This window comes from Peromyscus leucopus, chromosome 13, assembly GCF_004664715.2.
Source record: "Peromyscus leucopus breed LL Stock chromosome 13, UCI_PerLeu_2.1, whole genome shotgun sequence".
NCBI lineage: Eukaryota > Metazoa > Chordata > Mammalia > Rodentia > Cricetidae > Peromyscus > Peromyscus leucopus.
In genome coordinates, this window is record NC_051074.1 from 42,960,297 (window position 1) to 42,983,997 (window position 23,701).

Consider the following 23,701-nt stretch of genomic DNA (forward strand, 5'->3'; position numbering starts at 1 on the left):
TTTCATTTATTTACATGTCATGTATTTTTTTTGAAAATCATGCTACTCTAGTTATCAGTTACAGAGATATTATTTTATTATGAAAAGTATCATAAATCGATGGGTGTTTTGAAGAGATGCAGATATTTCCATCAGCTTCCTATATATTCTAACTCATTGAAGTGTTACTGAACTAAGGACTGTGTACCTCCTAAGAGTTTATGAATATGACTTTTTGCCTTACCTTCATACAATAATTGTAAACATCTTCACCTCTTTGTTCTCAGACTCATGTCTTCATTCTGTGGGCAGGATATCTTTAGGCCATGTGCTGTATTCATAGAACATACTGAGCCGTGCCTCATACAGGAAGCCTCCCAGTGGTAGGCCATTTTACCACTCCACCTAGCGAGCAGATGTTGGCTGATGGAACCTGAGGAATGTGGATGAATTATGTAGGGTTGAGTTTGTCATATTTTTTTCTGTTAAATGAGTTTCTTGTTGAAAGTAGTTTGTCAAAGGATATCATGGTATTTGGTAAGAGATGTTCTATTAAATCCGCTCAGGAAGCAGCCTAGGAAGGAATGGGAAATCCTCCTTAAACATCTTTCAGTCCCTATGAGGATAGATTTATCCATTTTCTGTGTTGTATGGAGTCCAGTATGACCTACCTCACTCCACTTGCTGCTTGATTGCTTGGGAAATAACAGGGACTCGGAACTGAACAGTTCTGAGTCCAGCAATGGTAGTAGCTAAATCAGTTACAGGGGTAGGGAGCACAAGGAACTGAGTTCATAGTGTCTATCTTTGCTTCTGTTATCATTTGAACATGGGTCCATTGATCAGACACTAGGGTGGTAAAGGCAAACACTTTGACTGATATCTGTGGATGTCTTACTTTGCCCAAATTACTAAGAGCCTTCTCCACAGTGGATTCTTTTAAGAAGAAATTAATGTAGGATACCATATCATCATATTTCGTGTCAATTCTGAGGGGTACATCTATATAACTCTCCATAGACTCCTAACACCAATCTTCTATTTTGTTGGGCATATGGCCATGCCATGTGTCATTTCCTCAGACTGTCTCTTCTGCCATGCACAGTTTACAATCAAGATGACTTGGTAAAATCCCGGCTGCTGAGGAATCTCTTTTCCACTCTGTCAAGGCTAGCTTCTCTAAACACGGTTGTCATAGCAGGCACCAAGGGTTATGCAATTTATTTGCAAACTAGCCCCACAGCATTTCCTTCTCTATTAGCTGTTCATTAATACCACGCCACAAGGTGATTGATGTAGGTTGAAGGAGACAGATTGTGGAGTAGCAGTTGCCATGGACACCTGAACCACTTGTTCATGAAGCATGTTTGGGATCTCCAACTGCTTGGTCCAAGTTCATTTAATGGTGAAATGCTGTTATATCCCTCTTATGTTATATGATTTTCAGATGATACCTAGTTCACAGTGTGTGATTTGGGCTAGCATAATTAGCATCTACTAGCAAATTAAGAGCAGCTTTTTAAATAGAGAATAGCTCTTGGTCAATGATCTTTATACAAAACCATTAGAGCTTGGCACTCTGAGCTCTACCTGACAAAGATGTCATATAGCACCTCTCCTTGCCATCAATTTTTCTAGAAATATTGTGTGTGCTGGATCTTAAAAAGCCAAGGCTGGAGGGTAGCTTTCATCATGGGAGGTATATTGCAGGCCCCCTTTTGCCCCAGGCTCCTCCCAAAAGTGGCAGCCTGGATTACTTAAGGCATATGTCAAAGCAACACACTACAGTGTGGCCTCTGCATCTTCCAAAATCCAGAGACCAAGTTTTGTAAAATTGCAGGTTACAGAAATTTATCACAAGATCTGTTTCAGCAAACCCAGACCACTGAGCTCATAATATTTCACCAGAATGTTCATGGAATCTAGGGGAGTCTATCCACTGCCCTCTAGCATTTATCTTAGGACACGTCTTGGATGCTTGCTGCTTCCTGGTCACCAAGTCCAGCTGTTGTGGTGTCATGAGCAGTCCAGCTTGTCTCATGTAGCTAACGATCAAGATTTCTCCAAACTCTATTATTGTGAGGAAAGGTCAGAGTGTGAAAGTATGCCGTCCCTACAGGGAGAAGACACACTGCTTCCAATGATCTCTGGTGATAAGAGCTATTTCACAAAGAAATCATGTTAGTACTTGAGAGTAGTAGCTGTGGTAAAGACTTCAGGGTGAATGGCACTGGATTTTGGTGTTATGGTGGGATTCAGTGTACATTCATCCTCAGGCCCACCTTCACAATGGTTTGTTCTAATAAACAGTTTACTAGTTGTATAACATCATTCCCTACTCCAACTTTTTCCATTTTCTGATAGTGTCATTAACATCTGTCATTCACCCATGGATGCATTGTCCCTTCCCTGTCATTGCTCTGTGGCCAGGAACTAGTTATTTGGGTATTGCTCATTTTACACAGCAGTACCATTCCACAGCCCTTCAAATCAGCCTTTTGGGTTAGTCTTCAGCATTATTTACTCTAGGCTTAGGTAAACAATGGCCTTTTAAAGCAGATAAACTCTCTCAGATCCCACCTTCGTTTTACTGGAGCATTTAAGGTTTTCCTCTTGTCCTTTCATTCTGTGTGTCCCTTAGAACCATCAAAACTCCTAGTCACAAGGTAAGCTTTACTCTCTCTTCCATTACTCTGCCTGTATTCTCATATAGATGCCACAGCTTCCCAGTGCTTACCCTATGCCCCATTTCATTCCTTGCTACCAGCGGCGACAACACCTTGCTAAGGCTTTCCAGTATCCCACCAAGGTCCAGCTCTTTTTTAACTCTTTTCAAGCCTTGACAACAAAATCAAATTCTATTTTGACTGACTGGACAGCCTTAGGCCATTGTGCTCCCATAACCCTTGCTGTTCTAATGGTCCTAACTGTAAAACAAGGTAACACTCTGTGGGGACCATTAAAGGGTGGATATTTGCAAGAGAATGGTTAGACACAGGGCGTGCCCTACTGAAGCACTGGAGCTTGCCCTTTCAGGCTGCCATTCCTCCCTCCCGCTAGTCTGAAAGGCAAGGGGCCAAGGAGTCACTGGAATATTGTAGCAAGGATGTGAGCCCTGACCTTGTGTGGAGGAAAGCAGCCCCTGCCAGCCTGTGACATAGTCCATACAAACTGACTCTCCACCTCCCAGTGTCCTTCTGGTACCTCACCCTGACTCAGTGTAACTAGAGGTGAGGAAAGGGGAGCCTGTTGCAACAACAGAAATCAGCTTTCTGCAGGAGTAGTAGCACAGAGCAAAGAAACTGAGAAGATTGCCACGGAAGCCAAACAGTTTAACTGCTATTTAAGAATTAGTGCTTCACGGTGATTTCTCATCAAATTCTGTTTTTATGAATATTATTCTTCATAGGAAGAACTTGGCTGCCCTTCTCTCTGGGTAACAACTGTCATTGTTCTACTGTATTTAATAATCATATCGAATATTAGCGCCACGTATCTGCTTTCTGTGTTGTAGACTTGAAACGTCTCCATGTTGATTTCTGTTAGTAGTTGGTAGGAATAGGCCCGGCACTGGTGAGCATCATATATTCCTCTCACAAATATTCTAGTTTAAGAAAGGCAAACACTTCAGAAGGTTTCTGGAATGCATAGAGTCAGCACTACTATACATGCATGTCTATATAAAATGTCTTGTATGATGACCGTATAGATTGGTTAGTCTTCAAAATGTGGTACTCACATTTTTAAAGGACGCAAAGTAGTCTTGATTAGTTACATTGGCCCAGTATTGAGGACTTATAAGTAATACCTAGCATTCATGAACAATCACTACACAGCACTGTACTAAGCACTTTCCATGGATTACTTAATTAATTAAAACTCCACTTTCTCACAGCAGCAAAAGGAGATATTCATATGAGCAAGTCTAGCAACAGGGAAAATGTTTTTAATGAAAAAGCCTTTGCATCAACATATATAAATATTGTGTATGTGTTTCTGCATCCCCCCCCCCCGTGCTGGGATTAAAGCCAACAATGTATCTTTAGGTATAAAGGCAGACCCTTTTTTTCAGAGAGGAGCTTAGGTTTAATTTTTCTAACTTAAACCACATCCATAATGCATCATCTATAATTATATTTATTCTCAGTTAAAGAGCTTTGTGAAGCTATCTCTGTTCAATTTTTGGTAATTTTTTCAATAATCTTTATGATTCTCTTTGCTCACCATTCTTTACCAATATTTTTAATTAGGTCATTGAGTCTTTCCAAAGTGGTAAAATTCATTTTAATAGAAAACTCTTTTTTTTGGAATTATTGGAATTTGAATACATGATTGATTTGAATGACTATATTTACAGGTATAGCTGACATCAATAGGTTTGGCTACAGTCATACTTAACTCTTTGTGTGTGTGTGTGTGTGTGTGTGTGTGTGTGTGTGTGTGTGTGTGGTGGTACTCATGACATGACAGGCATGTAGACGTCAAAGAAGAACCTCAGGGGTTGATCCTCACCTTCTACCTTCTTAGAGGCAAGGTGTCTCTATAGATTCATAGCTACATGTGCCAGGCCAGCCGATTGGCTCGCCTGCATCTCACTGAAGGAGCGCTGGGATTTTTAAAGTGCACCGCCATGCCAGTCTTTTGGGATTCTAGGGTCTCGGGTCCTAATGCTTGTACAGTAAGCACCTTATCTGATGAGCTATCTCCCCAGTGCTCATACTGAACTCTTCAAGGGATAGTGAGATTCAGGTTACTCATGGGTGTGTCTGCAGAGAAAATAGAGAGAGGAGTTTGGCTAAGAGAACTTCTCGCTATTATTCCTATGATGCTGGAGAGGAGGCTGAGGCAGAGAGAGGGTTCAAAGCAAGGCAGTCAAACTCCAAAGTCTGTCGCCTTTGCTCCATGTGGTACATGGAACTGTCCATTAAAATACTCTTAAAGTTACTACTTGTGGGAAAGGATGAGAGAGGGTGAAGAAGGGGGAGTATGCACATGCCCTGTTAGACAGTAAGTCTGGCACTTGGGCTTAAGAATGAGGTCGCTGCAATTAGTTGTACCACCTTGCCTAGTTATTTTCATTTGTCTTTGCAGTCTTCCTGGGCCACGATTAGCCATAGTGCTAAGTGTTCTGTGTTAACCTTCCAGCCGTCGACCTAGCCTACAAGCGCACTTTCCGGCCTTCCAAACTGGGTTGTTTCCTTGTTTCTCGGTCTTGTTTGGTTTTTAGCTTTTCCAGCTTATTTTAAATTTCAAAGTGAATACATAGAAAACATTAAATAAAGGTTGCCATCAGCTTTTCGCAGTGACCACGTTCTTTTTCCTTGTTCCCTGCCGCCCACATCTCAGAAAGAAAACTTTCCCCTAGTAATTCAAACGACATGACTAAGAATGAACCAAAGGGCCGGAGAGATGGCTCAGGGGTTAAAAGCACTTGTGGCTCTTCCGGAGGACCCAGGTTCTGTTCTGTAGTTCCAATCCCGGGGGTTCACACTCTTGTCTTCTGAAGGTACTCAGTACATGCACACGGTGCACAGACATACACAGGCAGAACAGCCATACACATAATTTCACTTTAACAAAGGAAAAAGAGTAAAAGGAAAACTGAAGAACTGGCATGTGCTATACACAGAGCATTAGCTAAAGAGCACTGACAAGCTTTCAACACATTGAGAAATGAGCTACACTTTGAAAAACTATGTCCCAGATTTATATTAGGTGAAGCGGTAGAAGAATTGAAGATGCTCACCCAGATTTAAACTCTTGTTCTCCAGCAATCTTGAGATTTAGCATAGAGTCATCCGTTTGTATACACCATATATGTGTATATACACTAGACACACAAATATAGTACATATATAATATATATGTATATATATTATATATATAGTGTAATATTTATGCAGTTTAATGTCAAGCCAGGGAGTCAGTACTACTACATAAAACAATTCATATTACTTTTGTGCTTAGATTTTCAGTTTAACAAATGATTATAAACTCTTCCTTTCTAGATATTGAATAGCATGTTGCATATTTTATATTTTGTCCTTTTAGTTTTTTTATTATAGCCAGTACTCTATGGAAATAGTATTGTCGTTAATCCCTGGACCCCTATTAAATAAAAATGTCTAACAGCCCTCTTGTTTTTCAAAAGGTCATAGGAACTAGAATTGTATATGTATTTTATAGTTAATATTTCAATACTCATGTACTTATACCCACACATAGACACACACATACTCTTAACTAAGAAATAAATAAATAAAAATAAGTAAGGGGAAAAAAGGAAAGGAAATTGCAAAAAAGGTTTTAAAAATAAATTGTAAGCATATAATTATTTGTGTTTATAAAACATTTTATAAGTTGTAATGTGAAAAAAATAATAAGAATTCTCTCACAGGGTCATTAGTATTTTATGCCATATCAAAAATATATTGTCAAGACTGGGGAGATGGCTCAGGGGTTAAGAGCACTGGCTGTTCCTGCAGAGGACCCAGGTTCAATTCCCACCACTCACATGGCAGCTCTCAACTGTCTATAACTCCAGTTTTAGGGGATCCAAAGCCCTACTCTATTCTTTGTGGACACAGGGTGTGCACGTGGTGCAAATACTAAGCATAGGCAAAACACTCATTCGTATAAAATGAATTTTAAAAATTAGCTTTGGCCATGGACTGGTGACAGATTTTGATTCCTATGAAAGAGAGTGCTGAAACAATAGGGTCAGTTAAAAGCATTTGAACAGAAAACTGTTGCTGCAAAGAAGTCTAGTTACTGTCCAGTGAAATCTAAATAAAGCCAAGTCCTCTTTAATATGCCATTACATCAGACTCTTGAGTTCCTTTTCCAACATATATGTAAGCAAGAAATTAAGAAGCAGGTCAGTGTGGGTATTACTCTAGTTCAGGTTTTTAACCCTCATTTTAATAATAAAATCAACTCATATCTGTAGCAACACTTTCCATTAAATTCTAAGTAAAGTTGACATTCACTTAAAGAATTGTTTAGCATAGAATTCTCTTTGTACATATCACTTAAAATAAATGTTTTGGAAAACCACTTTGTATTATATATCCCCATCATAACCCCGACTACAGCAATTGAAGGGACCTTCCAGCGTTCAAGTCCCATGACGTAGGGCAAATGAGCCTGTGTCCTGAATAAATACTGAATTTATTTCTAAACATTCTAAAAATGTTGGGTTTTTTTTTACAATGTTTTATGGCCTTCCAATATTTGACATTTTTTAGCTCAAGAAACTTGTTATTTATGTCTAATTGTCAGTTTAAAGCAATTTTGTCCTATAAAAGGGACCAGACCAGATGTGTCACATAAATGCCCATCTGTTAAAAATCTTTCTCCCTATTGTACATTTTTAAATTTTTCTAAGAAGAACTGTCTTGATTACTTATGTCCTTGTAACTTCAAGGGCTATGTGTTATCCACAAAAAAAAAAAAAAAAGTTCAAAGTCATCAGATGATTATGTATGTTCCAATATTGATTTTTTTAAAAAAGCAAATAGTGCTGTGGTTGTTGAAAACTCACTAATTTGCCTTGTAAGAACTATTTAGTTTATACAAGTTGGGTAATTACACCTTTATTATGAGAAGTCCCCATGGAGTTAAATCTACTGACTTACTCTTCCTTTGAATATATTTGCAGTTTCCTGTATTAGGATGGTAAAGGCATCCATGGGGATTTTAGAGGCATAAGCCTTGTGCCCTCAGAGAGTTTGACAGAACAGATGGCCTTTTTCACTTAAAGTTTTTAAAAATTCAGTACTGTTACCTGGTTTCGATTGAAAGGGACAGCCATTGTCCATAGTACTAAAGATACAATATCAATTGCTCTAATTATACATTTCATATGAAACAATGTGTTGACTATGACTATGTCAAACATAGATCTCTCTCTCTCTCTCTCTCTCTCTCTCTCTCTCTCTCTCTCTCTCTGTGTGTGTGTGTGTGTGTGTGTGTGTGTGTGTGTGTGTATACATATAAGTACTCAGTGGGACCAGGGGTCACTGATTAAGTTAAACTGCCTAGCCAGCTTCTCCCAGAGATCCACCAGTCATGGCCACCATGCCAGTCACCAGCACTGTGGTTACAGATATGCACTGCCATTCCCGGCTTATGACATGAGTACCAGGGCTCTGATCTGAGGTCCCAAGGCTTCAGCAGTGAGCACTTGGCCAATCGTGCCACTCTTCCAGCCCCGAGGAGTTCTTTCTTTAAAGCACAGATCCAAAGGTCAATGTGATGAATAGTCACATTAGGTTAAATGATGCTAGCTCATAAACTGAATCCGGTACCACTCCTGTTAATGGGGACAGTGTGTTTCAAATGCGGTATAAATTGTCTTGCCGGTTTCTCATGAGAAAGACCTGTTGTAAACTGATCTTAGCCCAGCACCTGGCCCATTTTCTGGGTTATCTCCCAAGTGTGAACTCTCCCCACCCTGACACCCTCCTTTCCCTTCTGGAGGTGGTTGATAGAACTGGATAGCACTGATAATCACACAAGCAGTATCAGTTGCACACATGCTTTGCATAACCGCGGAGTGCTGATTCCGCCCATCCAGTCCTGATAATGACACCCCAGTGCCTCTGTGCCCTCTGCACTGAAGAGAGGGGGTGCGATTAGGTTGTTGTTCTCTTACTGAAGGCTGTGACCCACCAGATAAAAGCCACTTTGAGTCACACCAGCTGGTAAGACAATCCACCAACATCCGCCAAGTAGAACACCTCTTTTTCCACCGACAGTAATAACCATGGCCTATCACCTCATACGTTTTTTATGTATAACAAATCATAACTTTATCAGCGTATGCAACCTTGTCTTTTACAGGTAGTGGTTGCTCTGCTTTGAACTTCCTATCCATTTCTAGAAAAAAAAAAATTATTGATGAGAGGTTTCTTCCGTGGTGTATTTTCATCGCACGAAGCTATTTTCATTTCATTTTAGTGTAAACACATTTGTTGCATCAACTTGGACCCTTTTCCTCCCTGCTTTTCTCTGGTCGCGGGAGCTCTAAAGAAGCCAGCAGGACTAGCGGACCGCTTTTTCGTTGTTCTAAACATTCTGCAGGCATTGATCTCATTCCAGGGATTGCTAGCAGTTTGGGGCTTCTGTGGCTGTTGGCACAGATGTGCTTAACCTTAACATGTTGCCCCTTCACATTTCCTTGTAACAGTGGATCTTCAGGCATGATACGAACAGAAGTAGAGAGGTTCCGCACCAGCTTCAACTCATTATGAAACACCATAACGGGGACCGTTTGTGATTATTGACTAATTGATTGATTGATTGATTGATGGATTGATTGATTTTTGTAAACTAATCTCCATTCTTTGTGTTCTCCACTTGAACCAGAGTTGGCAAAGAACCCTCTTCATCTATAGCCAGTTATGTCTTACAGATCTTATAAGAAGGAAAAGACTTATGGCAGAAAAATCAAGCAAATGAAATTACAGCACAGCTTTCACTATCACCATTTAGAATGTAACTAGCATTTCATTAATGGTATAAATTGTCAGTCAATGGTATCCCTGTAAATTGCAATATGATGATAATAATACATTCGTTAGGGTTCAGGTATACTAAACCAGGCATCTCCAATGAAGAGATTTCATTATATTCAGTTTTCAGCCCATCGGTAGAATAAATGGACAGACTTGTTCAGACAGTCTTACTAGAAAGTTTAAGGTGAATGAATGGATATCAGGAGTGGGGATGCATTTTCCAGTCTCACTCTCTCCCTTACCCCACCCCCACCTTTTTATGCTTGGCATTCAACCCAGAGCCTTGACCTTGTTCAACAGGTGCTCTGCTACTGAGCTGCATCTCAGCCCTGTTTTCTCGAATATTAGATAGTAGTATATTCTAGAATAATAGATAGTAGCCCATTGAAAGGATTCGCCATGGCCAGTGTTTCATGGGTTCTAATTTTTATGGCAAGCCTCATCTTAAGGGCTCTATTTTACAAAAAGGAAAATCAAGTTTGAAGAAAAGTATTTCCTCATGTACGTGTATATTGTATTATTACTTATTATATACATTATATTTCAATGCAGTATGCCCCTGTCCTTTAAGAGAATATACTTCTGCATTACTTCTTTTGTATCATCTTAGCTAACAGTGCATTAGTTATCTGAGACTTCATACACGTGAAGCCTAATAAAACTAAAGCATTATTCTGTATTCTTATAAATCATCTATAATAATTGAGAGCATAAAGATGTTAATAATAAAATAAATAAATTTCACAATAGAGTAAATTAGCTTTTGAAGAGGACTTTCAACAAGTTATGCTCTAGTGTGATAAAATATCTACCATTGTAGCTACAAGTGCACATTTTACACAAGTCTAATGAACGTAGGAACAACCAGGCTATGAGGTGTGATGGCCCTGACTCTGAGGCCTGTGCTTTCTGAATCTGTACTTCTGCTCTCCAGTCTGTTATTCACACAGCAGCCAGGGCATTCTTTTTAAAATCAGTTTAAGCTGAGTGCCTTGTCCCCCACACCTGTGGTCCCAGTTCCTTGGAACCAGGGGTGTGAAGGCTCAGGAGTTCAAGGCCATTGTCACCTACCTAGCAAATTTGAGGCCAGCCTGGGCTACATGAGCTCTTGCCTCAAGAAAATAAGTAAACTTGTAAAGCAAAATTCCAATATAAGTCACATCACCTTTCTGTTCAAAATCGTTGAATGGCTTTCTGTGGTTCTCGAAGTAATGCCAAACTCCATAGGTGGCCACTGGAAATTCTGCCCCAAGTTCCTGTCTAAATTTACACTATTTTTCTACTCTCTTTGAGTTCTTCATCACCTCAGATTCTTTTTCTCCTCCCTACATCTCCAGTTTGTGGTGAGCCTAGAAGTCGCTACCTCCAGCTCGTTCCCTAGTTCTTGGGATGATGACCTTGGGATGATGACCTCACTCTTTCCTGGAGCTTAAATGTCACCCCATGGAAAGTAGTTGCTTCCAAAGCACTCATGGGAAAGCCTCCTCCTTGGTACTCTGCACTTCGCTGCTTCTACTTCCGTTCTGAACAGCATGGGTCAGAATCTCTGGTTGCCTTGGGTCTTTGTGTCTACATACGTTACTCCTCTTCTTAGTGTGAGATCAGTTATGGGCATGGCGTTTGGAACTTAATGCTAATCAAAAGCATTGTCTGTTGAGTGTTGCATGCAGAATATTTTAGGGTCCTCACTATTTTATCTGAAAACCAAACAAAAAACACTTCTGTAGAAAGAAGTACTAATTTATTCTAACTTTTTTTTTTTTTTTTTTTTTTAGCATCAGTTAATACTCTTCAAGTATGTTAAACATTTAGGGATTTAGATACCTTTCATTGTGAAATTAGACGCGGCTCATGCCTTTTACTCGGGCCTGGATAATAGGCAAAGCAGATATGAGTGGTGGCCACTCCCACTTGGGAAATTTTTACTATAATGTAAAGAAGTTCTAAAAGCTGTAACAATGAAATCAGATTTGTTCACTGAATATAAATTTCTTGGCTTTCTAGGTGCTAGGAATTTATCTAGACGCTTGAGATAAAATAGGTAAGAACAAGAGTTGTCCCATGAAACTTACGTAATGAGAGAATAACAGTGCACATAACAAAAAATTTTAAGTGCATATTGACAAACTAGAGACACATAGCAAGTTGTTGATTCTTAGTAAGTGGTAACTCTTATTATGACCTAACAGTCATCACCCTCTAATTTATTATGTGATTTGCATCAACATTTTTATATGTTTTGTTTCCCATATGTATTTTTAGAAGTTTCTTTTTTTTATTTTATAATTTAATTTTACATATCAGTCACGGATTCCCCTGTCCTCCCTCCTCCCGCCCGCCTTCCCCCCTCCCCACAACCCACTCCCCATTCCCATCTCCTCCAGGGCAAGGTCTCCCCTGGGGATTCAGCTCAGCCTGGTAGATTCAGTTGAGGCAGGTCCAGTCCCCTCCTCCCTTCACCCAGGCAAAGCAAAGTGTCCCTGCATAGGCCCTGGGCTCCAAACAGCCAGCTCATGCACTAAGGACAGGTCCTGGTCCCACTGCCTGGGGGCCTCCTAAACAGTTCAAGTTAATCGACTGTCTCACTTATCCAGAGGGTCTGATCCAGTTGGGGGCTCCTCAGATATAGATTCACAGTTCATGTGAATGTCGCATGCTAGATTTAACTGTTGTCTTATCTAAATTAACCTAGGATTCATAAACCATCTGTATTAGGGCTAGAATTTGAATCTATACACACACACACACACAGTCACTCATGCATACACATACTTTACTCATAGTGACTTAAATGTATCTCTGTGTTTTCCAAATATGTTACTTCCTTGTAGTGTCAGTTCTTATTGTATTACAAAGTGAGATGAAAAAGAAGAGTTCAAGAAGAGAAATTCCGCAGGCCGTGGATTCAACTCAGTTGCTATAGAGCTAAAGAGTTCTAGAGCCCACACAAGAAAGCTGGGCATGGTAGCATGGGCTTGTAATCTCAACATGGGGAAGCAGGAACAGGAAGTTCCCTGAAACTCATTGGCCCGTCACCCTATCCTGATCAGTGAATCCTGGGTCCCAGTGGGAGACCCTGCTTCAAAAGACAGTGGACTGCTCCTAAAGAGCAACACCTGAGGTCATGCCCTAGTTTCTAAGTGTACATGTGCCCACACTGTGCCCACATAGAGAAAAGTAGAAAATTCATCAAAGAGAAAGTTTATATGATTGGCTTATTTATTTGTCTGAGTCTAGAAAGCTCTTAATTGGCTTCCTTCCTCGTTCCTTCAATGCATCTTTCATATCTGAATAATAATGAAAAGCATCAGAAATAGCTCCTTGTTTCGTAGATTTTAATATAGCCCTTCCATGTTGTGTTATTGCTTTTTATGCCTTTGCAGTTTCTCTAGCTCTTCTTCTTACCTTCATCAGTGAAGCAATTTATGCTACCACTATGAAGAAAATGTGGGCATCCCTCTGAACTCATCGTGGTTAATAACAGTAGGGTAATTTGACAATTTATGTGTATCTATTTGAAGGAGCTGTGACATTTGAGATATCTGAACTTATCCGTTTATTACTTAAGTAGTTATTCCATTGGGTAATAAGACATAATCAATACAAGAAGACATTTTACGTAATAAAAAGAGTGCAGTAGTATAGATCTTCGAGCACTTCACAGTGTGCATTTCGGTTCATTGTGCTTCCTAATTTAGGCATTCAGCACAGGAATCTGGGGAAAAGTTGTCACTTAAACAAAGTGATAGAAAAGTAAATGTCAAAAATTTACACTTTTCTGAAAGTAATCTTACATGAGTCTACTTTCATTAAATCATGCCCATTCTTCTTCATAGTGGACACACACAAAAAAAATAGTTATATGCTTTATCTTCCAAAAGTCTATGATTTGCTTAGTTACAAAGGCCCAGCTTGGAGTTGTTTTGTCTCTTAGCTTGTATTATTGCTCTGTTCTTGTTTTCTTTGTTTTGGTTTCTGTTTTTTGGTTTTGGTTTTGTTTGGTGGTGCTGAGAATTGGACCCAGGCTCTCAAGCATGCTGGACAAGTGCTCCAGCTAAATCATATTGGCAGCTCAAACACCAACTATATTTTTGGTACAATTTCCCCTGGCGAAATTGTTTTTTTGTAAAGTTTTAAACTGAGTTCTGAAGTTGATGTTATTAACATTACAAATGGAAATGTTGGAAAGGCAAGAGTTTTGTTTTTAACACAGTGGCAATGTCCGCCTTGTCATCTATCATATTCATAGTGCCTAAAAGATGCTCCATAGCACATACTGATGGGATGATAAAGGAAGCTTAGTCCCTAAATCTCATCAAGTCCTACATATGAAAAATAAAGTGCATTAATGACAGCACCCTGGGTCTGTTCATTATAAGACAATTTCCCAGAACATCTGCACAGAAAGGTCTATTTACTGGGGAAATTAATAGTTGTTAAAATAGAAAGGTATGTTTACAGTAACTGGGAGAAACATTAGGTCAAATAAATTTTATTTCTTTGCTTCCTTGTTTTGTAGAAAAACGTATCTTTTAAATCCTTTCTCACACATGCACTGTGTTGTGAATCAACCTAATTTAAATATACATACTTAAACATTTAACATTCTTCTCCCCAACTCCCATCCACACTGGTAAACTTGCTGGAGAGTAGAAAGTTATTTGTGATCACTTTTGACTGACACCTAATTATACTGACATGATTTAATAGAACAGGGATTCTCTGGGGGATAAAAGAAGCTCACTTTTCAGGTACAGACCTGCTTCCTTTCTAAGATTCCAAGATGTTCTCTTCCCACTTAATCATTTTATTCAAAACCGTCTGAAGTCATCAGTACTTGTAAGGATTTAGGGTTTTGTTTTTTTTTTTATTTTTTTTTTTGTTTTTGGTTTTTTGGATTTTTTGAGGGGAAAGATGTGAGCATTTCTAAAACATTCTGTGTCAGAATATTTTACAGACTGTATCAGATAAAGTAAATCACAGAAGGGAAGAACATTAAGTTTTTTGTCCACATGAAAATAAAAATCCTCAATCTCAAAAAATGTTTCAGTTATATATTTATTACAAACGGGTCAAAGGGTGACTAGGAATGGGTACAACTTTAAACCTAGGAACCAACTGGACCACAAATAACCCATTCATAGTTCATATTCATTTGTGCAGAGGACTCTCTTTACCCAAAAACAATGGTTGAAGCCAAACTTCATAAAGACCTTCTCATTGAATAAATGGAGTGTGATAAACACCATTGAAACTGAGCAAGTAGATTACATTGTCTCTTGAGTGGGGAGGGGTAGATATTATTGTCTACCTCTGTAACAGAATGTCTCTTAGTTCCTAAGCAACTACTTTACACTCCAATGTCCTTACTATAGTTTTGCAAAATAGATTCAGCACCTTAGTGGAAATTTTACTATTTTAATTTTAATAACAACATTCTTTTTTTGGGGGGGGGATTTGGGGGGGTGTTTTTTTTTTTGTTTTTTTGTTTTTGGTTTTTCGAGACAGGGTTTCTCCGTGTATCTTTGCGCCTTTCCTGGAACTTGCTTTGTAGACCAGGCTGGCCTTGAACTCACAGAGATCCGCCTGCCTCTGCCTCCCAAGTGCTGGGATTAAAGGCGTGCGCCACCACTGCCCGGCAATAATAACAACATTCTTTTGTCAGTGGCAATGTAGGAAAATGCCTGTCTCATAGACTGCTAGGGTGAGTATTAATTTGTAAAAGCTTCTTTTAGTCTGTTATGTAGTGATAAAAGCTCAAAACCTTAAAATTGGGGCCTAGGGATATGGATCAGTGTGTGAAGTGTTGGCTGCAGAAGCAGGAGATTCTGAGTTCAGATCTTCCACACCTACATATAAGCCTTGCTTAGAGGCAGGCGCAACCTGGAACCCCGTTAATGAGAGTGACTACAGAGATGGGCAGATCCCAGGGCTCACTGCCAGCTGCAAATGATGAAAACAGAGAGCCACAGGTTCATTGATTCTGTCTCAAATAGATAAACGAATGAATGAATAAGGTGAAGAACAATAGAGACAGACAGCAGGCATTGACCTCAGACCTCTGTCTGTATGTGCATGGACAAATGCACCTACACATACATAAGTACCACACACAGACACATACAAATGCACAAGAAACTTAAAGCTGTTCATGTGTAGAGTCCCTCCAATATAGTAAACCACTAATTCAAACAAAGTATAACTTAAGGGTAAAGACAGAAAAATTAAATTGTCATTTGTACCATGTTAGTGATAATCTTCCTTTGGGTTAATTTATAAATCTGCAAGCAACTATCAATTAAAATCATATTAAAATCTCCAAATACTTCCATTCCAGAAGTAGTCATAAGTGGATATATTCAAGGGACATGAATATGATACATAATTAATGTGCTCTTGCTGATTGTGTCTATCTTCAAAGGTGAATGTATTTTCTGCATAACAGATGTGATTTTTTGTGTTTCTTCCTATGTAGATATAGTTACAGCTACATAAAGAATAAGAAATTTATCGTAAATATATATGTATACATTATAATTTGTTTTATACACTAACTAGAAAAACTATTTCTATTTCAAGAAACTATAAATGGACAAACTCGGTTTGCTATCTGCCTTCATAATACCGTATGAACTTACAGTCAACATTCCTGCTTCAAAAGCTTTTGTGTGTATTTGGCTTCCTCTTACTTTTAGGTAGGGTTAAGGGGATTCTAATACACAAGAACAGCCAGTTGTTTCTAGTCCTTATCAAGACAGACAGGGAAAACACTGTTGAACTGCAAGCCAATACAAACATTAGCTTTATTTCACTCCGTTTCCTGAATCTTCAGTTTCCAATCCGTTCCTCAGGCCTGGAGTTTGTCTTTACAGCTCTAACTGATTGAGTTAGTATGTCTGTTATGATAGGATTTTTGTCTAGAAGGAAGGGGTGTTAAAGAAAAGATTGGCAATAACTCTTGAAGTCGGTATAAATGCTGGCCGTATTGTCTTCTCCTAGAATCTTCAGGGTCTCAACTTACCTTCTTAGAAATACATTCATAAGAAACATTGTGCCAGTTACCTGAATCGAGTTGGTACTAAAATGTACAAAATTAGCTTGACTTCTTGGTATCGATTTGCATGTCTTCTCAGTATCTGTCAGTTAAAAATGCAACTTTTGCTTCCAACCATGATGAATGTTAGGGCCAGATTTGCCCCCCCAACTTAACCATCTAGAATACCACAAGGTCTATTAAATAACCGAATTTTCCATATAACAATAGGCAGTGTGGGACTTTGTGACATGCCTGAGTGACAAAAAACAAAGACGTCAGATACTGTACATTGTCCCAGCTGACTTTCTGGAGGCAATGTTCATATAGCATCTCAGCCAGACAACCCAGCTAGAACCAGGCAGTTGACCTGAACACAAGAGGCAGAGATCGGAGCTTAGGAAGCTGTCCAGGAAGAGGTATTACATTTGCAGGTGGTCCTCTTGATCTTTTAGCTAAATGGTGATCAGTTTTCCTAATGCTGGGAAAGTAACAACCAGAAAGCAGAAGACCAAACACTTTAGAGCTTACAAAAGGTTAGGAATGCTTCATACCCACCAAGCAAAGTAGAAAGACCTTCTAATGCCACACTTTCAGTAGTGTCTTGAAAGGGTCTAACCTAGCTGTCTCAGGATGCTCTGGGCCCTTCTTAGACCGCAGCAGCAAACTTCAAAAGGACCAAATTGATTCTAAGCAATGTAGCTGAATATGGGAACATGTCAACCACATTGGAAAGAAAGGTAACAAAAGCTAAAACCCACTAGTATAAAATTCACAATATCCATTAAAATTTTATAGATATGGGAGAGAAAAACATGTCCATAATTAGAATAATAATTGAATAAATCCAGATCCAGAAAATGCTGGATTTAGCAGGGAAAGTGAATAAAATCAATACAATAAATATACTTTGTATGTTCAAGAATGGTGAGGAAGTATCAAGATGCTAAGAATGGAAGGGCCGAGAAGGAAATGTGTGGCATTAAATGCCTGTATTAAAAACAAAGAAAATGCTCAGCTCCATCTCCACTTCCTTTTTGAACAATATAAAAAGAACAAGTTCAAACCCAGTGTACATTACAAAAGGAAATAAAGACAAAGACAAAATAAGTAAAACCAAAAGGAGAGAAAAGCTGGTGAATGCACAAGCTGGTTATATGCAGGGAACAATTTAAAGAGGGGCCGAGATCAATCATTGTTAAAGAGGGAATGCTCATCTGACCAAAGTCAGCAATGAAAATAAGATTTATGTGTAAGTCCTAGGTGGGTTGGAAGCATGATACAGAACTAGTATCAAGAATTTGATGTCAGTACATTCAATTTGGTGACATAATCTCTGCATTTCAAGGAATTTGTCAAACCGCACTCATGAAGAAACAGATACTTAGGCTAACCTTTATTCACTCGGGGAATTGAAACAGGAATTTAAAACCTTTCCAAACCAAAAGCCCCACATGATGTCACTGGTAAGTTCTTAATTATTTAAAGAAAAACAGTGGAGGGAAAGCATCGGAGATACAAACTCTTCCAGAGAGAAAAGAGAGTGAAATTTGTAATAGAATTCTATGAGTTCAGCTTTACCTGTTAGCAAATCACAGATGTGACAAAAGATGAAGACTATGTAGCAGTGATGCTAGTGGATATAAAAGCAAAATTCTATTCTTTTTCTTCTTTGAGACAGGGTTTCTCTGTGTAGCTTTGGAGCCTTTCCTGGAACTTGATCTGTAGACCAGGCTGGCCTTGAACTCACAAAGATCGGCCTGGCTCTGCCTCCCGAATGCTGGGATTAAAGGCGTGCACCACCATCGCCTGGTGTAAAAACAAAATTCTTTAATTAAAGATTCGACAAGTTGCTGGGTGGTGGTGGTGCACGCCTTTAATCCCATCACTCGGGAGGCAGAGCCAGGCAGATCTTTGTGAGTTCAAGGCCAGCCTGGGCTACCAAGTGAGTTCCAGGAAAGGCTCCAAAGCTACACAGAGAAACCTTGTCTCAAAAACAAACAAACAAAAAATTTAACAAGTTGAGTTTAGAAATAGAAGAAAAAGACAACATATCACACTTGAGTGGGCTTTATTATGAGACTATTTAAGTTGGTTTAACATTGCTAGTACTCCGTTAATAGAATTTTTCCAATTAACTTATCAATAAAGACCATATAGTGATCTTCATAATTTCAAAAAGGAATTTTGTCAGAATGAAATGTTCAAGCAAAATAAAAGTTTTCAGCAACAGAATAGAAGGAAATTTCTTGACATGAAGGTTAGGCATGCATAACCTTCTGCTGGTAGCATGCTGAAAGAAAAATGAAAATTAAACCTGATCATCAGGAGCAAGGCAAGAATGTCTCTCCCAGCTCCATCAACATCATCCTAAGTGTAGTCAGGGGAGTAATGGGAGGGAAGAGAGACGACACAGTATTATTACTGCAGGGTAGAAACAGATCACTAAAATGGCCTTAAGTAGTGATGATACAGTCGTCTTCGTAGCAGTGCCAAGGAATGTACAAAAATGTGAGAGGTATTGATTGATTTTGTTAAGTTCAAAATTCAAGGCCAATATGAATTAGCCAAGTTCATGTTTTCTAAAAGCTAATTATTTTAAAAGATAAAAGTTCTTTAACATGTACAAAAAGCTGTTTTGATATATGTGCGCATTGTTGAATCACTAAACATAAGCTGTTTATCATTGCTCAGAAGTCTAAGATTTTTTTTTTTTCTGGTTAGAACACTTAAGATCTACACTCTGAGCAGTTTTTCAAGAGTATATTCAAGTGTAGCCATCATGTGATGCAGTCGATCTTCTGAGCTTACTCCTCCTACTTTACTGCAGTTTTGTACAGTTTAACAAATGTTTCTCTAACACCCCAGCCCACCCAGCACCCAAGCAATGCTTCAGTGTAAATGAAATAATGCAGCTGTCTGCTTAACATACTGAGAAGAAATCAGGTGTATTCATACATGTGGTAGGAATGGACAATTAGCAATTTGAATTTAGAATGGGTTGCCGTGTATTATAGCATCCAACATTTATGAAATACTTGAAGATAAATTTAAGTAAACATGCATAAGAAAGGGGCACTTAGTTCTGAAGCATGTCGACTGAAGAAATGGCTCAGTGACTAAGAGCATTTGCTCTTCTGTAGAAGATGTGAGTTTGGGTCCCGGGACCCACATCAGGCAGCTTACAACCATCTGTCCTCCAGTTGCCTAGGATCCAACATCCTTTTCACACCACGCATGCACGCACGCACAATCCAAGTAAACAAGGAGATAGAGTATAATGATGTTTGGAAACATCTACTGCTACGATGTGAATTGGTGGGAAATGGAACAATGTCTCAGCGGTTAAGAGCACAGACATCGCTCTTCTAGAGGATCTGGGTTTCATCCCCAGCACCCACACGGTGGCTCACAACCGTGTATAACACCTCTTCTAGTCTCTGTGGGCGCCAGGAATGGTGCATAGATGTATCTACAGGCAAAACACCCAAGCACATAGACATGAAGTAAAAGAGAACAATGTCAAAGGACACTAATTCTCCTGAAGTTAAGCCTGTCCTTTCCCATGAGATCTCAGTCGGCATCCAGGCAGGCTTTTTCCTTTTTGTTTGTTTGTTTGTTTGTTTGCTGTTATAAACATTGGCAAACTTATGGATAATTTTTTTTTTTTTTTTTTTTGGAAATAAAAAAAGACCTCAGCTTTTCAGAGAATTTTGAGAAAGCTAAATTGGGTGACTTACTTAAAGATTGACTCTATTGGTAAGTCTTGATTTGTCGATTTATGGATAGAGATAATAGAATGGAATAGAGTCTAGAAATGTACTATAAGTAAGTAGCCAGTTGATTATCTTAGTCACAATGGATATTATTTTCTGTAAGCGACAGGAAACAATCGATATCCCTATTTTTAAAAAGAGTGCTATTAACATACATATGTAAATGTTAAGAGTCACAGAGTAGCTGCCTCTTTAGTAACATGTATATAGCTATATGTTTACATGCTGTTTATAAATATTATATATGATGGACACACATTTATTAAGAGCAGAAGGGCATGCATCTAAACTCTAGATTAAAGACACGCTATTCATATTTCAGACACTCCACAAATCAAATACAAACAGATGTTAAGAGCTTTGCAATGAACAGGCTACATATAAAACCACATCTGTATCAAGTATTTTAAAAGAAACTACAGATTGCTGGTTCAGTCGAACAAAGCCTTCAAATTGTAAAGGGAAAATTATTTTATTTCCAACCTGGAAATCCTGTACTAAAGAGAGGGGGAGAAACACATTAGATTTAGGCAATCAGAGAGGCCAGTCATAGAGAAACAGTGGGCAGTACTAAGACTGCAATTATACAGAAAGCCAAAAGCACCATAGGTTCTGGCGAGTTTGGAGTCCACCTGGCTGTGGGAAGCCAAGAAGGGAGGGGGAGGCATGTCAAAGACCTGAGAATGGGTTGGGATCGCAATGTTTAGAACTATTCTTACTAGGTGTGAGACATCTGTAGGGGGAGAAGGAGCCCTGGGCACAGTTCCACAAAGATGAGTGAAAGATAAAAATGCAGTTTTTAAATAGGAAAACTTGAAAACTGTACAAGAACTGAAATGGAATTGAATCCTGCCATAGAATAGTATACTGTGATTAATACCTCCATTAATAATGGACATTTCCATTTTATAGCATTAATTTGAAATTGTCTTGTAACATGAAATCAAAGGAGGCCTGAGAGGGTGTTTATAGATGCTGAATCCTTACCAAAAGGCAATGTATCATCTCTAGCACTGATGGACAAAGAAAAATATGTACATTGTTTACTAGGATATAATCATGAGACGTTGGAAAACGTTGCTTTGGGGATTATGATTAGATTATGGGGGACAGACAGAAAAGGCTTAATGTATTTCATTTATATCATTTTAGTTTTCTTTACAAATGGGTGTGTTTAGCTGGTAAAAATAAAAATAATCATTAAATTAAAAAGAAAATAAACATGCTGGAGAGATGATGACTCAGTGGTTCAGAGCACTTGCTGTTCATCCAGAGGACCCAAGTTTAGTTCCCAGCGCTCACATGGTGGCTCACAACCACCACCTGTAAGAGATGTTCCTACCTCAGACCTATCTTCATGTTCCATCATCTCATACTAAAGATTCCATATGTTATACTACCCCCTCCCATTCTTTTACACTGCAGAATCTGTCCCAATCTATAGTATAGTGCTAGCAAATGGAGTCCCTGTCCTTCCAGACTGTAATACACACATGGGAACCATGATGTTTTGTTCTACACGGTGTCGGTTTCAGCATTGTATTGGTACCTGCTGTTCCTTTTGATAAATATATATTCAATAAATGAGAGCAGGAAAAGAAAGGGTAGAATATTTCCAGAGCAACTTTCTCTTTCTTTGAGATAGAACAGTACTCTAGTAAGACCTTGCAGAATCCAGAATGTCACCCAATATTTGTTTTCTTGCTTGAAGAGGTGATGAAATTGAGTTTATGCTTCTAAACTCAATTTTAAAAGTTAATTACTGACATCCTTATTGATCTCACTGGGCACAGGATGAGATGAAGAGGGAGGGCTAGCATGTTGGAAAATAACTCAATGACAAAAATGGGAGAAGAATGAAAGCACATTAAATAGGTTCCAAAAAAGAGGGGAGCTAGGAAATGAGCCAGCATCAGTTAAAAAGTTGTGACAGTTGATGTTGGGTGTCACCTTGACAGTATAGAGAAGGACTAAGAACGTCGTGAGGGGTCATCTAGAATAGGTCAGCCTCCAGCATGGCCTTCAGGGTTAGATTAACTAGGTTATAATAACTAGGGGGGGGGGAACCCACCCTAAAATTTGGTAGTACCACTCCTGGGGCTTGGGCACATAAAAAGGAGAAAAAATGGTGAAGAACCCTGTTCATGGCTCTCTGCTTCCTGGTTGTGGGGCTGTGTGACCTCCCGCCACTTTACCTTCCCAGACAGGCTGCGCTGTAAACTGAAATAAACTCCTTCTACTGAATTGCTTCTGTCAGGGCATTTCATCACAGCAACAGGAAAAGATACTCAGACAAAAGTGTGTGTGTGTGTGTGTGTGTGTGTGTGTGTGTGTGTGTGTGTGTGTGTATTCTAATATATAAATATGTTACTATATCCAATAAATTGGGGAGTTACAGAGGTTAGAAGTCAAGAGCAGTAGCATGTATCCATATTTCCGTTAGGTTGATGTGGTATAAAGGATGCTTAAAGTAACATGGAGAAAATATGTTAAAATCAACAGGACACAGGTATCATAGTATCCAGTACAATAAAGCCAACACCAGGGTTGGTGGGAGATGACCAAACTGTTTCACGGTGGACTATGCTTGCAATGTGAAGTATGTGATGAGTATTTATTAGTTAATAGACTTACTCGATTAATGTCATCATTGTTTCTACAGTAAGAGAAAATGAGCGTGCCATTAGGTAGTGTCGCATCTTGCGGTATACTTACCTGTAGAAACATATTATTTAAACTGTTTTCGTCGAAAAGTATTTTCTTATGTTTTAATGCTCCCATGGAAGACTATGTTCTACCCATGTATTAACATCTACTTTCCAGAAGTAGAACAATGAATACCTGGTTTTCAAAAATAGATATTATCCCCCAGTATTTTAAAATGGCTCATCTTGCCTTAGATCACTTTTGTTTAAAATGATTTATAATTTTACATTATGAAATAATTGATTGTAATGCGTGTGTGCATCAAATAGGATCCACGATTTGGGCTTGATTTTTGTTGGGTTTTGTTGTTGTTGTTGTTGTTGCTGTTGTTTCTGAATGGGAAGGTTAGGCAGCCTTAAGTGCTTCTGCTTTTGACAGCTCCACAGTTCCTCTGTGTCCTCACCGGGGGTTGTAAGGTAGCTGGCAGTGGGATTGTTACTATGAAAAGGTAGACTGCTGTTTCTTCACTAGGCAAGACTGAATGATTCCCCGGGAGTCCGATGAGATTAACTGGCCTGATTCACACTGTCCTTCAGGGCTGAGGGCCCTGGTGTTGACCACTTACTGGTGTCTGTTGTTCTGGACCCATGTCAAGCCAAGAACCAAAGCGCTCCAAGGCAGCCTTGTGGATGAACCTGTCCCCAAATATCCCTCAGTCCATACAGGTTTTTTTTTTCTTTCTTTTTTTC

General features: G+C 39.0%; 1 protein-coding gene across 10 annotated transcripts in view; it reads left to right on the forward strand.

Moving 5' to 3' along the window:
• Ikzf2 (IKAROS family zinc finger 2) overlaps positions 1 to 23,701 on the forward strand; it is a 158,474-nt gene that overhangs the window by 113,388 nt on the left and 21,385 nt on the right. The gene's annotated exons all lie outside the window — the stretch shown is intronic.